The sequence below is a fragment of the Hyla sarda genome, chromosome 5 (assembly GCF_029499605.1).
Source record: "Hyla sarda isolate aHylSar1 chromosome 5, aHylSar1.hap1, whole genome shotgun sequence".
Classification (NCBI taxonomy): Eukaryota; Metazoa; Chordata; class Amphibia; order Anura; family Hylidae; genus Hyla; species Hyla sarda.
Window position 1 is genome coordinate 241,892,653 of NC_079193.1, and position 17,997 is coordinate 241,910,649.

Below are 17,997 nucleotides of genomic sequence, written 5' to 3' on the forward strand. Positions count from 1 at the left end.
TTCACACAACGTTTTTGCAATACAGGTCCCATATACGTTTTCAATGTGAAAACCATATTGAACTGTATTGAAAACCGTATGCATTGACTCTCCATTGAAAACCGTATGCCAAAAGATGCACCCGTTTTGCATCCTGTACGGTTTTGTCAATTTTTTTCCCCCGTACCAAAAAACGTAGCCTACCACGGTTTTTGGTCCAGGTGAAAAACGGTATTAAACCATATACTTTTATTTTTTTTAACATGGGAGTTAATGGGAACCTTACAGAACCGTATGTGCATACAGTCCCATCCAGTTTGCACCATACGGTTTTTGACTTTGCATAGTTTTTTTTTTTTGGAATTTCAATCAAACAAGATGCCAAGATCCCGAGACCGCACCACCTGACTTAGACCCTAGCGTCAAGGCCCTGTTAGAGTGAGCGGGTGTTGGAGCATTGGGGAGGCCGGAAGAGTGGGGAGAGATTCAAACGATAAACCTGCCGTACACCACCACCTTCCACAAACCTCATGTACGCCCTGCTTAGATGGAGCAGGGATCTTATATACTCACGCCTCTTCCATGATTCCTATATGCCCCACCTAGGGTGGGTGGGTGGGGGGTGGATATGGAATACTCATGCCCCTTGCACAAATACAGCCCTAACGGGCAACAGCTGGAGGCACCCTGGTTGGGAAACACTGGTCTATGAGATGGACAGAAATAGCGCTCAGTGGGGGATATTTATCAAAACCTGTGCAGAGGAAAAGTTGCCCATAGCAACCAATCAGATCACTTCTTTCATTTTGCAGAGGCCTTGTTAAAAATGAATGAAGCGATCTGGTTGCTATGGGCAACTGGGCAACTTTTCCTCTGGACAGGTTTTGATAAATCTCCCCCAGTGTGTTCTGCAGTCTCATAGACAAATGTGCAGAAACTCCCAACCTGCTCATATTTTGTAATATCTCCTCAGTTTTCCTGCCAAATTATCCTGTAATAAAGTGTAAATCTGTAGTTTTGCATATTTTGCTACATAAACACTGTGGAGCGAAATATGTTACTGTAAACAGACCATAATGTAAATAGATTGAATTCCCATAACCCGCACTGAAATTCTATCTGCAGGATTTGGAAATTCTTATCGCTAGGAATAAAATAATCAATCCACCTCCTTGAGTTATCTGTCTCCTACAGTCTAGACTAGTGTTTCCCAACCAGGGTGCCTCCAGCTGTTGCAAAACTACCACTCCCAGCTTGCCCAGACAGCCTTTGGCTGTCTGGGCATGCTGGGAGTTGTAGTTTAGCAACAGCTGGAGGTGCTCTGGTTGGGAAACACTAGTCTAGAGTCATCTGCCCTCCCCTGGGGCTAATAGGATGATGTCCTTCTGCTTCCCCCATACTAGTAACACATGTTCCGCACATTGTGGAGTCACTCAGGCGTCCATGTTCTGTATCCAGTAGTAAACCCTTCAAGAGGAATACGACCTTTTTGTTTCTGCTTCTTATAATGTGTATTCTCTGAACACACTGTATTCTAACATTTTTGCAGATTAGTAATGGACCCTCGGATGACACTTCCAGCTGTTACATTTTCCCTCTACTTTTCAAGTGTGACATTGACATCCGCTTCCTCTCAGGGAAAGTACTTTAATCTGGGACTCTCCGTCATCTTGTTCCTCTGGGGGGAAGGTATAATATGGAGATTGATAGAAACTCACTAGGTGTTTAAAATTGACTTGAATTCACAATTCAACATAATTGTTTCTGAGTGGTGAAGTGACATATGGTGACATGATACAGATTATTAAACCTTAATCTACTTACAAACCTGCTGATTTATTCTTCTACGTCAATGAGCGGTTAGCCTAAATTCACACACAGTGGCCCTCATTTACTATTCTAAACCCGACTTCTTTTGTCGGGTTTTTTTGGCGCATCTTTGTCTGCGACATGTCGCAGACATCGTGCGCCAGTCTGCGACACGATGCAAAATTTTTTCCCGACGGACCCCATGTGGATTCTCCCAAACCCGAAAAAGGGGCGTAACCCGACATTTCTGAGCTTTCCTTCGTATTTATAAATGTTTCCAACCCGAATTTGTTGAATTGTTGTGGATTTTTTCCTGACAACTCAGAGGAGTTGGAAACCAAAACCTACAAAACCCAGTGCGACAAACAGGATGCGACATAATAATAAATACCAGGGGAAAAATGCAGTCGGGTAAGAAAGCAAGATAGACTTACAACCCGATTTTCTAAGTAAATGAGGGCCAGTGTAGAGGAAGAGGGGTGCTGTTGCCCATAGTAACCAATCAGATTGCGTCTTTTATTCTTATAAAGGCCGCGGAAAAAGGAAAGAAGCTATCTGGTTGCTATGGGCAACTGCACCACCCTTCCTCTACACAGGTTTTGATAAATCTGCCCCATAATATTTTGCTCAGGCCTACTCCATACCCAGCGGCACTTGGCTGGTTTCATCAACTGACAACCACTGCTAATAACCAACACAGAGCTTTTAACTGTTAATTTCCCCCTGAGGGAGATCCACTCCGGGTTTCACTACCATTCACTTCAATGGGTCCGCAATCTGTAAATCTGCTGTAATCGTGGATTTTCCGTGGACCCATTGAAGTTGATAACACACTGCGAGTTTACCAACGTGTAAATATACACTAAATGCCTCTGTCTAAACTGACAATGACATTTAACAGTTATATACTGCTTCATTGGGGGTTCAGGTACAAAGGGTGCTGCAGTTAAAGGGGTACTTCGGTGAAATTTTTTTTTTTTTAATCAACTGGTGCCAGAATGTTAAACAGATTTGTAAATTACTTCTATTTAAAAATCTTAACCTTTCCAGTACTTACAGTCATGGCCATAAATGTTGGCACCCCTGACATTGTTTAAGAAAATTAAGTATTTCTCACAGAAAAGGATTGCAGTAACACATGTTGTGCTATACACATGTTTATTCCCTTTGTGTGTATTGGAACTAAACCAAAAAAGGGAGGGAAAAAACAAATTAGACATAATGTCACACTAAACTCCAAAAATGGGCTGGACAAAATTATTGGCACCCTTAAAGGGGTACTCCCGTGGAAAACTTTTTTTTTTTTTTTTTTTTAAATCAACTGGTGCCAGAAAGTTAAACAGATTTGTAAATTACTTCTATTAACACAGAGCTCTCTACTGGCATCATGACCACTGTGCTCTCTGCTGACATCTCTGTCCATTTTAGGAACTGTCCAGAGCAGCATATGTTTGCGATGGGGATTTTCTCCTACACTGGACAGTTCTTAAAATGGACAGAAATGTCAGCAGAGAGCTCTGTGTTCCAAAAAGAAAACCATTTCCTCTGTAGTATTCGGCAGCTAAGAAGTACTGGAAGGATTAAGATATTTTAATAGAAGTAATTTACAAATATATTTAACTTTCTGACGCCAGGTGATTTAAAAAAAAAAGAGTTTTCCACGGGAGTGTCAGGCCCAAGGCCTGATTATTAAAATCCTATATGTGTATTATAATTGTAACTGTGTAATGTCTTATACAAGACATGGGTGAGAGGTCATTCAGACGGTGTTTTGTGTATTGCATTTTATTGGGGGTCTGGCTGTTTGTTTACATCTCCTTTGAAGTCAAAGGCTCTTTTGAAGTCATGCACTCTGGTCCCATCATATAATCAAACAGATAAGGGGTCAGGAAGAGAGATGCTAGACTAAAAGTTGGTTGTTCAATGCTGTGCGACAAGCTGACAAGACCATTCTAAGAACAGCTGGACTCTCACTCACTCATGGACTGCTATATCATCATGCTGTAAGAACTACATCTTTTGTTTTCTGAACTTGTCTTGCTAAACTCTTTTTTATACATTTTTGTAACTGTATGTCATTTGTTCCTGTATTTTTATGCATAGCACTGTGATACCTTTTATCAGATTAAATGTTTAATTAATCAGCTCTGGTCTTTGATCTCTAAATATATGAGCTCTCCTTTCTGAAGGAGGCTCTGGTAAAACACGTTTATCTAAGGGTTAATTTGGTGACTTGCTGGGACTAGTAGCGGATACCCAGAGGTCTGGCGGCTTTAACCCTTGCACCATCACACTCTCTCTAGCGTCTTAGCTGGACCGATAGGGTGTGATCGTGACAACTGGTGGCAGCGTCGGGATATATGTTTAGAGATTTTTAGTGCTTGCTGGATTTTACCTGTAAGGAAATCTTAGCACTAAAAAAGAAATTGCATACATATTCTTGTGTGTAAATTCCAAAGACAGAGCTCAGTGCTGGTTTAAAAGACATACAAAAAGAGTGCAAGACAGTTCTGTCCTCCCCATCTCCTGTTTTACCTCCTGTCTCATCTCGGAAATATGGAGGCATATCGCAAGCAGTCCAAGCCTGCACTGGAGCTAATGTGCCAAGAAAAGGACATCCCTACTGCAGGAGAGAACAAGGAACAACTTATTGCTGATCTTGTGGAGTATGATGCCCGTGCAGAAGAGCTGAGTGACATGAGACAAAGTCCTACAGCTGGAACTGCCATCCAAGGACTGATATCTCCTGGGGAATACAACATTACTCCCCATCAGGACAGTACTCCACATGAGGCCTTGGACTCTTATATGCGGACTGCCTTACAGCACCTTGGGAATGTGGATGCCAATATGAAACTCCAACTGCTTCTCAAGTACCAAACTGCAGAGAGAGAGGCACGAGCGGCAGAGAGAGAGAGGCCCAGGCACGAGCCGCAGAGAGAGAGGCACAGATACAAGCAGCAGAGAGAGAGGCATGAGCCGCAGAGAGAGAGGCGGCAGAAAGGGAGGCCCAGCGAAGGCATGAACTGGAGGTTCTGAGGCTGAGAAGGGATGCTTCATCCGCATGCAGTGATGTGCAGGATCAAGGAGACCACAAACCTTGCTTGGAACATTTCCCCATGTTGGAGAAAGATGGTGATCTGGATGTGTTCCTGAGGGGATTTGAAAAGGTTTGCCAGCAGTTCCACCTACCTAAGGAACAGTGGGGACGATATCTAACCCCACGGTTGCGAGGGAAAGCTCTGGATGTGTTTGCTTCGCTTCCCTCTGAAAGTGAACAGGACTATGAGGCAATAAAATCTGCCCTGCTAAAAAGTTTAAATCTGACTCCAGAGGCTTATCGGAAAAGATTTAGGACTTTGCAACAAAGCGCCACAGAAAGCTGCACTGAACATGCAGGTCAGCTAAGGGCTGCATTCAGGCAATGGACTGGGGGCTTACAAGTCACTACCTATGAGGCCCTGGAGGACTTGATGGTCCTGGATCAGTTTCTCCAAACACTGAGCTTTGAAGCCAGAGAGTGGATTTTGGACCGCAAGCCAAAGACAGCCATGGAAGCAGCAGAACTAGGAGATGACTTTGCCAACAACCGGGCGCCCGCAGCAAAGCCTGGATCTGCACAAGCTGGAGCAAGTACCTGGAGGGGAGCCACACAACCACAAAGCACCACCAGGTCAGCCGGGAAAATCTTGCCATCATTCCCAAAAGCAACAGGAGCCACATTGGGTCAGGGGGACACCCGCCGATGTTACAGATGCAACAATATTGGGCACCTGAGTGCCACTTGCCCCAACAGAAATAATTCTCCACCAGTAGCTGGAGGACACACAGCCGTTCTTCTGGTGTCCGGAACGATGGAGAAAAGAGCGGATAACCTGCAGAGTGTAACTGTGGGTGACCGGGTGACAGTGGGTTTGCGAGATTCTGGAGCCTCCTTTACCTTGGTGCAGCCTGAAGTGGTGGATACAGAGGACATCATCCCTGGAAGAACCATGGCTTTAAAAGGAATTGGAGGTGTGCGGCCTGCTGTGCCCATGGCTCGTGTGTACCTGGATTGGGGTACAGGCAAAGGTTTGCGGGAGGTGGGGGTCTCTGAGGACATCCCTGTTAATGTTCTGCTGGGGAATGATTTGGGTCGGATGCCCTGTCATTATGCTCCAGAGGACACCGGAAGGGCTAGGAGAGAGCCCTGTTCATTCTGAGGTACTGTCCGAGACTTTGGGAGACACTGCGAGATGTGGAAAATAGGAGGGAGTGCAGGGGATTGATAATTGTTTACCTGTGACTGAACCAGTAATGTTTTCCAAAAGTGAAATGGGGTGTATTGTAAAATGTGGTGACAATGCATTGCCAATGCCAAAACCTAGTGGAGATGGGCTAGGGGTAGGGGTTGGTGTGCCCCTGGTGACATGTAAGGATGAGGGACCAGCAGTGAGTGATATGTCCCAATCCTGTGGGCCTAAGGAGGAGGGAAAGAGTGATAGCCCTGTGTGTGATGCCTGTATTGCTATGTCTGGAACTGAGGGGGAGGAAGGTAAACCCCAGGGAGGCATACCAATGGTGGCAGTGGTAACGTTTCAGCAGCATGCCAGGGCTGCAGCTTTAACAGGAAGGGAGGATGGTGATGCAAGGGGCAAGCTGTGTGACTTGCAAGCCCCAGCAGAGGAAGGTGGAGATGCTAGTTCACCTGGGGGAAATGTGCTCCCTGATACCACGAGATGGGGGAAGGGAAATGAGCATTTCCGGGAAGCCACACAGATGGGCATCGGGTATATTGGTAAAATGATATCTTGCACTGGAAGTCCCTTTCCAAAGGCATGCTAGGGGCGCAGGAGAGAGAAAGGCAGTTAGTGGTTCCTAGGCAGTACAGGAAAGAGCTGCTGAGGTTGGCCCATGAGACCCCCCTGGCAGGACATTTGGGAGTGGCCAAGACAAAGTCCAGGTTAGCACACAATTTCTACTGGCCGGGTATGGGTACTGCTGTTGCCAATTATTGTAGATCTTCTTGTGTCTGTCAGAGGGTGGATAAGTCTGGGGATGTTACTCGTGTTCCCCTAGTTCCCCTACCAGTCATATCTGTACCCTTTGAACGAGTGGCAGTGGATATTGTGGGACCTCTAGCTATACCCAGCAGCACAGGGAAACAATTTATTCTCACTGTGGTGGATTATGCAACTAGGTACCCTGAAGCTGTTGCCTTATCCTCTGTCTGGGCAGATAAGGTGGCAGATGCACTGATCAGTATATTCTGCAGGGTGGGGTTCCCCAAAGAGATGCTCACTGATCACCCAGTTCATGTCCAATCTCATGCAAAGTCTCTGTAAAAAGGTGAATGTACAGCACTTGGTAGCAAGCCCATACCACCCCCAAACAAATGGTCTCTGCGAGAGGTTCAATGGCACCTTGAAACAAATGCTAAAAACATTTGTAGAATCGGAGGGCAGAGACTGGGAAAAGTATTTACCCCATCTGTTATTTGCTTACAGGGAGGTACCCCAAGAGTCTACAGGTTTCTCGCCCTTTGAGTTATTGTAACTGTGGGGGAGTATGCTCTGAGATTCAGGAACAGGATGCAGGCATTGACTGGGCTGGTACATGACAACCTCACAGCAGCACAGTCCAGGAAGAAGTACTGGTACGATCGCAATGCAAGGGACCGGGTCTATGAAGTGGTACAAAAGGTAATGGTTCTGAACCCCATTAGGCAGAACAAGTTGCAGGCGGCCTGGGAGGGTCCGTTTACCATTTTACGGTGCCTAGAACCCACCACGTATGTAGTAGTCCTTGATGAGAAAGGTCAGAGGCAGAGACGGTACCACATTAATATGCTCAAGGCATACTATGACCCTGAGGAGGTGGTACTCAGTGTATGTAGTACACACACTCACGCAGTGTCCAGCTCACCACTCCCCGTCTCAGTGCACGGAAACGTGTGGACTCCACGTACAAATGCAAACTTGACAAGAAAGGAAAGTCCAGCACTGCAGGTCCAAAGCAAGGAAGCCGTTTTATTGTATAAGAACACACGGACACCAAACGTGGATCACAAGTGACGCGTTTCGGCGAGCTCTATCGCCTTAGTCGTACGATAGAGCTCGCCGAAACGCATCACTTGTGATCCACGTTTGGTGTCCGTGTGTTCTTATACAATAAAACGGCTTCCTTGCTTTGGACCTGCAGTGCTGGACTTTCCTTTCTTGTCAGTGTATGTAGTGCACCAGAGGAAGGGCTGGGTAGTGATCCCTTACTTGATCTAGTGGAGGAAGCTAAGAGCCAGGAATCCCTTCAGGATGTAGAGATCAATCCACAGCTCTCAGATGAAAGGAGGAGGCAGCTTAATCAGGTACTAGGCCCCTTCAGTGCCACCTTTACTAGGATGCTTGGGCGAACTACTCTAGCCACCCACCATTTTGATACGGGGGCCCAGCCACCACTAAGACAGGTAGCCTACCGGGTATCCCCAGAGGTGAAAGCCCATATACAGAAGGAGATCGAGAACATGCTAGATCTAGGGGTAATTAAGAAGTCAAAAAGCCACTGGGCCTCCCCAGTAGTGCTGGTGCCCAAAAAAGACAAATCCACTAGGTTCTGTGTGGATTACCGAAGGTTAAATGCCATGACTACATTTGATGCTTACCCCATGCCCAGAATAGATGAACTACTTGATCAGCTAGCAGGTTCCCAATATGTGACTATCATGGATTTAAGCAGAGGGTACTGGCAGATCCCTATGACCCCAGAGGCCCAGGAGCGTTCAGCCTTTTATCACTCCCTTTGGGTTGTTTGAGTGCTGTGTCATGCCCTTTGGGATGAAAAATGCCCCAGCCATTTTCCAATGACTGGTTGATCAGCTGCTAGAGGCCCACAGGGAATGTGTTGTAGCCTACTTAGATGATATTGCCATATTCAGTAACACCTGGGAGGAGCACCTGAGTCACCTGGGCAAGGTGGTAAAGCAAATACCTGAGGCAAGGCTTACCATAAAACCCGAAAAGTGTCAAGTAGGCATGACAGAAGTGCAGTATCTGGAGCATAGAGTAGGAAGAGGGTCCCTACGCCCTGAGCCCAGTAAGGTGGAGGCTATTATGACCTGGCCAATTCCTAAGACTAAAAAACAGGTCATGTCCTTTTTGGGGACTGCAGGGTATTATCTTAGATTTGTCCCAGATTATAGTAAGATAGCAAAACCTCTCACAGACTTGACAAAAAAGGTGTCCAAGCAAATTACCTGGACTGAGGATTGTGATAAGTCCTTCATTGCCCTCAAGACTGCACTGTCCAACTCTCCGGTCCTCCAGGCCCCAGATTTCAGTAGGAGGTTTGTGGTACAAACAGATGCTTCCAATTTTGGTCTGGGGGCTGGCTGTTTGTTTACATCTCCTTTTGAAGTCAAAGGCTCTTTTGAAGTCATGCACTCTGGTCCCATCATATAATCAAACAGATAAGGGGTCAGGAAGAGAGATGCCCCACCTGGTGGTATCAGAGGGGAGGGGGAATGGACTTTCCCTCCAAAGAAAGCAGATATGATATTTAAACAATACTAGACTAAAAGTTGGTTGTTCAATGCTGTGCGACAAGCTGACAAAACCATCCTAAGAACAGCTGGACTCTCACTCTCGTCATGGACTGCTATATCATCATGCTGTAAGAACTACATCTTTTGTTTTCTGAACTTGTCTTGCTAAACTCTTTTATATATTTTTATACCTGTATGTCATTTGTTTCTGTATTTTTATATACATAGCACTGTGATACCTTTTTATCAGATTAAATGTTTAATTAATCAGCTCTGGTCTTTGATCTCTAAATATATGAGCTCACCTTTCTGAAGGCAGCTCTGGTGGAAACACGTTTATCTCAGGGTTAATTTGGTGACTTGCTAGTGACTAGTAGTGGATACCCAGAGGTCTGGCGGCTTTAACCCTTGCACCATCACTCTCTCTCTAGCGTCTAAGCTGGACCGATAGGGTGTGATCGTGACAGGGAGTAACCATTTAACTTAATACAGTAACCCCCCGACCTACGATAGCCCCGACATATGATAAAATCGACATACGATGGCCTCTCAGAGGCCATCGCATGTCGATGTCAGCATCGACATACGATGCTTTTATATGTCGGGGCCATCGCATTAACTGCTATCCGACAGCGCAAAATGCTTAAGCTGCTATCGGATAGCAGTGTAATGTGCCCCAGCAGGTTCACTTACCTATTACCGATGCTCCGGGTCCACTTCGCGATCCTCCGGTGTCTTGCGCATCTTCTCCAGGGTCCGGGCCTTGCTTTCCGGCGTCGTTATTACGTCACTACGCACGCCGCGCCGGCGCAGCAGCGTAATAACGTCACCAGAAAGCGAGGCCCGGACCCTGCAGAAGATGCGCAAGACACCGGAGGATTTCGAAGAAGACACCGGAGCAGCGGGACAGCAGCGGGAGCGGCGAGGACCTGGTGAGGAATGGCGGGGACAGGTGAGTACAGCTGCCTATACTTTACATTGCACGGATCCCTCAACATACGATGGATTCGACAAACGATGGGTCGTTTGGAACGAATTACCATCGTATGTTGAGGGACCACTGTATTTGGTTGCACACCCTTTGGAAAAAATAACTGAAATCAGTCACTTCCTATAACCATCAATAGAGCACTGTGGAATGTTGGACCATTCTTCCTCTGCTGACATCTCTGTCCATTACTGTCCAGTGTAGGAGAAAATCCCCATAGCAAACATATGGACAGTTCCTAAAATGGACAGAGATGTCAGCAGAGAGCACTGTGCTCGTGATGTCAGCAGAGAGAACTGTGTTCCAAAAAGAAAACAATTTCCTCTGTAGTATACAGACCCTAAAGTGTACTGGAAGGATTACATTTTTTAATAGAAGTAATTTAAAAATCTTTTTAACTTTCTGGTACCAGTTGATTTGAAAGAAAAAAATAAAAAGTTTTCCATAGGAGTACCCCTTTAAAGAGAGGCAGAAGGACAGGTGGTACATCTCAGTCTCTGATTTCTAGCCAGTTACTTTATATAGAACTTTATCTGTCAAATCATGTTTTGTAGAAAGTTGATAAAAATTCAAGTCAGGTCAGTTCTGTGTGTTGTTGGAATGTTTATATAGCCAGGTCCTGAGATCACCGATGATAGCAAGGACTTCAATGGAAGCTTTGTCCTACAGCTAAGTGACCTAGGAGAAGACTCCTACAGCACATGGGAACATTCTTTTGTGTCTTTTGAGGAAAGGTTTCTGCTCATATACTTGCACCAAGTTAAATTGCTAGGAAATACTGCAAAAAAAATAAAAAATAAAAACTATTTTTATTTCATTACTTCATTCATGTCTTACAAACAGTTTAAAAAATGCTGCCATTTTTTCATTCAGTTTTTCAAAGCCAAATCTAAAAGAAATCTCTTAAGTTATCAGAACTATAAAGGAAGGATCTATAAGGGGAGATTCATCAAAAACGGTGCAGAGGAATCGTGGTGCAGTTTCCCATGGCAACCAATCAGATTGCTTCTTTCATTTGAAAAAGGAAAGAAGCAATCTGATTGGTTGCCATGGGCAACTGCACCACTCGTCCTCTACATAAGTTTTGAAAAATCTTCCCCATACTTCTCATTCCTGTTGGATTAACTTGTGGCTTTGGCCCAAAATCTGCAGTAGCAGTATAAAATAAAAATATAGATAAAAACATTAATAAATATAGCTTACAGTTCTGGTCTTGTTTTAAGGGGTATTCCAGGCAAAAACTTTTTTTTTATATATCAACTGGCTCCGGAAAGTTAAACAGATTTGTAAATTACTTCTATTAAAAAATCTTAATCCTTCCAATAGTTATTAGCTTCTGAAGTTTTCTGTCTAACTGCTCAATGATGATGTCACGTCCCGGGAGCTGTGCATGATGGGAAAATATACCCATAGGATCTGCACAGCTCCCGGGACGTGAGTCATAATAACTGGTGTATTGTGTTAGGCTAAGGTTCTACTTGTTTTTTTTATTTATTTTTTTATTTTTTTGTCACCCCAAAAAGTAAGAAAAAAATGCCAGAGAAAACGCCACAGCATTTTCCTGTGTTGAATTTTTGGCCCCTTTAGCGTTTTTTTTTTGGTACCCAAAATTTGTTGGGTACCAAAAAAATAAAAATAAAAAAAAGGATGCAGTAGTGATGGAAAAAAATGTATCGAAATTTATATTTTTTATAACAACATTTTAATACATTTTTAGTAAAGTGTGTGTGTGTGTGTTTCACTTTTTTTTCTCTCTATATTTTAATTTTTTTTAGGTAGTATTACTACTCCCAGCATGGAACAGACTGTTTCAAGATGGGAGTAGTAGTACCTGTACTAATAGACATATCGCCCCGGGTGTCAGTCGTGACACCCGATGCGATTGTCCATAATATAGCCCCCGGACTGACGTGTGTGTGTGTGTATGTGTGTGTGTGTGGTCAACCACGTTTTTGCCTGCGGTCGGGAAACCGCATACGGCCGAAAAAGCAGCCGACCAGAGGCTGCGGTTCACTCCGGTCGGCTCATAGACATACATTAACTGCGGTTCCCGAATACGGCTGAGTGCGGGCGCCGTGATTAAGCCCCGCCCACCCCTCCTCCCAGCCGTATACGGGAACCGTAGTTCAAATCATAGTGTGAACCCAGCCTAACAATCAAAGCCGGCAGGGCAGGAAGAAGCCATGGGGGTGGGGGGACCACCCTTAGGACTTGTGGTTCAGGCAGCATGAGTGTGATGGCAGGCTCCCATTTATTAAAAAAAAAAAAAAAAAAAAGTAGTAGTGTCCTCCAACCTGTAGCTCATCTTCCTGGGAGTTGTAGTTTTGCAGTAGCTGTAGAGCCTCAGGTTAGCAATTTTCAACATATATCACCCAAATAGAAGCAAAAATGACACCCTTTTGTCCTCTGAGTTATTGAGGTCTGTGGATATGTTTACCATTATAGGGTAATGGGTACTGGGAATACAATCTAAAAATAGCCTTAGGTTACTGGGGTCCAACAGCTAAGATTCCCACCAGTTTCTAGACTAGGGGACGCATATCCCCCATATGTTTCCACCAGCATATGCTTTATGAGGATATTATAGTTAATTTTTTATAATGTTAGGTCAGTTGCATACAGGGCAAATATCTGCCGAATAGTCTGGCTTCTACCTGTGTAATAGGGCTAGCGATCAGCCGAAGAATGAGGAATCGATCTGCTGAAAAAGTATTGGTCGTCAGCCATACATCTCCTCGTGGTATAGGGGATGTGGGGCTTATTGCAGGAAATGGTGAATGATTGATCAAGCCTTGTGAAGGCTCTGTAAATGAGCACCCATCAGATGGGTTTGGGATGGTTTACTTTGCCGGGGTGTCAAAGAGGGCCCTTACCCTTTAGTGAAGCTAAATATGTCATGGTACATGGTGGCATACCTTTTTGCCAATAGTTCTACAATTTTACACAATCATTCTTAGTACAGTGACCCCTCGACCTACAATGGCCCCGACATATGATAATTTCAACATGCGATGGCCTCTCAGAGGCTATCGCATGTTGAAGGTAGCATCAACATACGATGCTTTTTTATGTCGGGGTCATCGCATAAACGGCTATCTGGCAGCGCTGCCTGCTTCAGCTGCCACTGGATAGCCGTTTACGGTGCCCTGTGAGCTTACCTGTCCTCGGGGCTCCGGCGCGTCCTCTTCGGGATCCCCTGCATTGTCGGCGCTCTCCATCGACGTCATCACGTCGCTGCGCACGCCTTCCCGTCATCCAATAGGAGCGGCATGCGTAACAACATGATGGCGGCGACGGAGAGTGCGGATGCCGGGGAAGCAGAGGCCTTGCCGGACGCCTCGGGGACGCGGCGACAGCGATGGAGGACGACATCCCGGGCAGCGGTGACGAGCGGTGACGGTTCGGAGCGGCGGGGACAGGTGAGTACAACTTCCTCTAACAGTGGTCTTCAACCTGCGGCCCCTATATATATATATATATATATTGGAAATAGAAAGCGTGATGCTGTCAAAAACGTAGGATATACATGGGCCAATAAAGCACTTTCTATTTGAATTTTGTTGGTGTGCGGCTGGATCATCCTTGTGTGTGAAAAAGACACATATGCATGTTTTTCCCACTATCTGACATGAAATCAGAATAAACATTACCCGTTTTAGGTCAATTAGGATTACCAAAATTATTTCTATTTGCCAAATGCCAGAATAATGAGAGAGAGAAAAAATGTAAGGCATTTTTATTACTTTCTGCAAAGTGAAGAGTTTACATACACTAGGATTACTATGCCTTTAAACAATTTGGGACAGCCCATATGATGTCATGTCTTTGGGAGCTTCTGATTGGTTTATTGGCAACATCTGAGTTAGAGACACACCTGTGGATGTATTTTAATGCACACCAGAAACACACTGCTTCTGTGTGTAACATCAAGGGGAAGTCTAAAGCAATCAGCTAATATATCAGGAAGAAAATGGTGGACTTTAACAAGTCCAGATACCTGCAGGTGCCACGTTCATCTGTACAAACAAGATGGGAATGTTCAGCCATCATATCGCTCAGGAAGAGACAGGTTCTGTGTCTCAGAGATGAACGTGCTGTGGTGCAACATGTGCATATCAACCCAAGAACAAAAGCTAAAGACATGTGAAGATGCTGGCGGAAGCTGGTCATTATCCACAGTTAAACGAGTACTGTATCAACCTGGGCTGAAAGTCCACTCTGCCTGGAAGAAGCCATTACTCCAAAAGAAGAAATAAATGGGTAAAAAGGGTGCTCCTAGTGCAATCATCTGGAACACCATTATAGTGGTCTGGGGGGGGGGGGGGGGGTGTCAAAATATGTCCTGTGACATGTCCTGTGGTCTGTGAAACTAAAATTAAACTCTTTGGCCATAATGACCATCGTTACGTTTGAAGGAAAAAGGGAGAAGCTTGGAAGCCTAAGAACACCATCCCAGCTGTAAAACACAAGGGTGGCAGCATCATTTTGTGCAGTTGATTTGCTGCAGGAGGGACTGGTGCACTTCACAAAATAGATGGCATCATGAGAAAAGAAGATTATGTGGCAATACTGAAGCAACATCTCAAGATATTAGCTAGGAAGTTAAAGCTTGGGCGAAAATTGGTCTTCCAAATGGACAATGACTGCGAAACTGGTTACAAAGTGGCTTAACCCCTTAAGGACGCAGGACGTAAATGTACGTCCTGGTGAGGTGGTACTTAACGCACCAGGACGTACATTTACGTCCTGAGCATAACCGCGGGCATCGGAGCGATGCCCGTGTCATGCGCGGCTGATCCCGGCTGCTGATCGCAGCCAGGGACCCGCCGGCAATGGCCGACGCCCGCGATCTCGCGGGCGTCCGCCATTAACCCCTCAGGTGCCGGGATCAATACAGATCCCGGCATCTGCGGCAGTTCGCGATTAAAATGAACGATCGGATCGCCCGCAGCGCTGCTGCGGGGATCCGATCATTCATAACGCCGCACGGAGGTCCCCTCTCCTTCCTCCGTGCGGCTCCCGGCGTCTCCTGCTCTGGTCTGTGATCGAGCAGACCAGAGCAGAAGATGACCGAAAACACTGATCTGTTCTATGTCCTATACATAGAACAGATCAGTATTAGCAATCATGGTATTGCTATGAATAGTCCCCTATGGGGACTATTCAAGTGTAAAAAAAATGTAAAAAAATGTAAAAGTAAAAGTTAAAAAAAAGTGAAAAATCCCCTCCCCCAATAAAAAAGTAAAACGTCCGTTTTTTCCTATTTTACCCCCAAAAAGCGTAAAAAACATTTTTTATAGACATATTTGGTATCGCCGCGTGCGTAAATGTCCGAACTATTAAAATAAAATGTTAATGATCCCGTACGGTGAACGGCGTGAACGAAAAAAAAATTTAAAAAGTCCAAAATTCCTACTTTTTTAATACATTTTATTAAAAAAAAATTTATAAAAAATTTATTAAAAGTTTTTTATATGCAAATGTGGTATCAAAAAAAAGTACAGATCATGGCGCAAAAAATGAGCCCCCATACCGCCGCTTATACGGAAAAATAAAAAAGTTATAGGTCATCAAAATAAAGGGATTATAAACGTACTAATTTGGTTAAAAAGTTTGTGATTTTTTTTAAGCGCAACAATAATATAAAAGTATATAATAATGGGTATCATTTTAATCGTATTGACCCTCAGAATAAAGAACACATGTCATTTTTACCAGAAATTGTACGGCGTGAAAACAAAACCTTCCAAAATTAGCAAAATTGCGTTTTTCGTTTTAATTTCCCCACAAAAATAGTGTTTTTTGGTTGCGCCATACATTTTATGATATAATGAGTGATGTCATTACAAAGGACAACTGGTCGCGCAAAAAACAAGCCCTCATACTAGTCTGTGGATGAAAATATAAAAGAGTTATGATTTTTAGAAGGCGAGGAGGAAAAAATGAAAACGTAAAAATTAAATTGTCTGAGTCCTTAAGGCCAAAATGGGCTGAGTCCTTAAGGGGTTAAATAACAGTCAACGTTTTGGAGTGGCCATCAGAAACCCTGATCTCAATCCTATTGAATATGGGCAAAGCTGAAAAGGCAGGTGCGAGCAAGGCAACTTACAAATAGTTCTGTCAGGAGGAATGAGCCAAAATTCCTACCAACTATTGTTAGTAGCTTGTGGAAGGATATCCAAAACTATTGACCCAAGTCAGTTTTAAGGGCAGTGCCACCAAATACTAATGAAATGTATGTAAACCTATGACTTGGCAAAAAGTAATAAAAGGCCTTCTCTCTCTCATTATTCTGGCATTTGGCAAATATATAAATAATTTTGGTAATCCTAATTGACCTAAAACGGATAAGGTTATTCTGATTTCATAACAGATAGTGAGAAAAACATGCATATGTGTCTTTTTATAACATGTATGTAAACGTCTGGTTTCAGCTGTATATCACATAGACAATCCCATAGACTTTTATTTTAAAGGGGTATTCCAAGCCAAAACTTTTTTATATATATTAACTGGCTCCGGAAAGTTAAACAGATTTGTAAATTACTTCAATTAAAAAATCTTAATCCTTCCAATAGTTATTAGCTTCTGAAGTTGAGTTGTTGTTTTCTGTCTAACTACTCTCTGATGACTCACGTCCCGGGAGCTGTGCAGTTCCTATGGGATATTTTCCCATCATGCACAGCTCCCGGGACGTGACATCATCAATGAGCAGTTAGACAGAAAACTTCAGAAGCTAATAACTATTGGAAGGATTAAGATTTTTTAATAGAAGTAATTTACAAATAGGTTTAACTTTCCGGAGCCAGTTGATATATAAAAAAAAAAGTTTTTGCCTGGAATACCCCTTTAAGTTTTCTCACTAAGCCCACTCTTCTCCCAGCTAGTTCTAGCAGTTGCGGCCTGAGCACTCATGATCTGACCCCAAACTTTTGATGTCTCTAGAACATTTTAAAAGTTTTAAAAAGTGACCGTGCACATTTTAGGATTTCTATTGAAGAAGTGGGGGGAACAAAAGCCTATGTTAAACCCACAGTGTATTTTTGGAAGTCTATGAGAAAATACGGCAAGTTTCCCTGAAGAACCGCCATGGTCCCAGCATGCTGTGATTTTTAAAAACTGTCACTTAGCCAAATATTACAATTTATACAGTATGTGCCATGCTCCTGACAATGTTCTCGCTGGTGGAGGGCTATTATGTACTTCCCATCCTGTACTCGCCTTCATGTACTGATGTCCTGGTGAGGTTGTTTATACACAGCAGTCAGTGGTGTGAAGAAGCAGAGCTGTAAGGAGGGGGGGAGCGAGCAGCAGCCTACACCAATGATGATACAGAGGGTGGATCTCAGACTCCGTGGGGGGCATTTATCAATGTTTGCTTATGTATTCCTTTTTTTAGATATTTTATTACAATTTTTTTTGCTTATGTGCGACATATTTATCAACTGGTTTCAGCCTGTTGATAAATTTCTTTCGCTTAAGCAAATTTTTTTATTTTGGTATTGGTTTTGTCTGCTCCATGTCTGAGCTGGAGTAAATTTAGTAGGTTTTTTCATGCCCTGCGACTTTTTAGCGAATTTTTCTGACCTCTGCAAGTCAAAATCGTTTTTCTACTAAAAAAAGCTCGTGCATATAGGAAATCACTTATATAATGAATTTGGTCTCAAACTGGATATTATTATTTTAGGTATATTACAGAAGTAAG